This window comes from Danio rerio, chromosome 3 (genome assembly GCF_049306965.1).
Source record: "Danio rerio strain Tuebingen ecotype United States chromosome 3, GRCz12tu, whole genome shotgun sequence".
Classification (NCBI taxonomy): Eukaryota; Metazoa; Chordata; class Actinopteri; order Cypriniformes; family Danionidae; genus Danio; species Danio rerio.
In genome coordinates, this window is record NC_133178.1 from 31,133,538 (window position 1) to 31,134,717 (window position 1,180).

Genomic DNA, 1,180 nt, shown 5'->3' on the forward strand with positions numbered 1-1,180 from the left:
TGCGCCGCTTGCGTCCCCTCCCTTACGCGATTCCCATCGAACATGCTCGTCACAGACCCCCACCCCATTTCCGCCACAGAGCACGTCCCTCACATCACTGGAACTATTACTGCCAATGGACGCATCTGACACATTGTTATAGATACGTTTCCACATCATTTGTTTTCATAATATTTGTGGACTGGCTGTCCCATATCTGCCTAGTTGCTGTTTTTCTGTTAATGAAACTTGATTTATTCTATCTTTCTATATTTCGTCACCGAATAAGGTTTTATCTGACATTTTTGTCAAAATTGAGTTACTGACATCTTCTTATTAAATGACAACTTATTTACATTATGGGATGTTCTTTTATAAGTTGTTTACATTTAAAAAACTTTTATTTAAGAAAACAAATGCTACACACATACTGTTTGCTATGGAATGCAAAAACTTTGAATTCAACATCTTAAAATGATTCAGAACGTAGATAAAACCTTATAATTCCGAGGTGACGATTTGTCTTCTTCAGACACATACGCTTCTGTTTGCCGAAACATACATAGCAGGCCTGGTAAAAGGGGTTGCTCTTTTTTCCTCAAAAAGTGGATGTTTTTGCAGTTATTTGTGAGATTTAAATAACGTTACTTCATTTTAAGCACTATTTTTTAGCTGAATTGTCGGATGATCATCATAATCACACTTTTTGATGTACCAAATAAGTATATTAAAGATTTAGAATAAAGAAATGTGAAAAAATACTTTTTTAAATACCAATTTATCACATCATATATCATCAGACAAAAAGGGAATCTGTTAAAGTTTTATATTAAGAAGGGAAGCCTATTGTCATTTATTAGGCAAATAACAAACTTTTTTTCAACAGCTGGACGTTGGACTTATGAAAAATATTTCTTAGCATAGGTCAAAACTAGCTGAAATCACACTGAAGTTGGATTCCTCTTAGTCTTGAAGCCTTTTTTCGAAGGTTTTTTCACTATTTATGTTAAAACAGGACAAATTAGCTCATTATGGGACAAATTCTGGACCTTTGTCAATGAGGGGTGGGTCTTTAATTTTGTTGTATTAATATTAGTATTGGGGTGGGTCTATTATTATGTATTTATTTTAGCATTTTAATCAGCCTAAAGAGATGCATCCAAAAATTTAAATATTCTCATCCCGTAACAAACCTTAACTG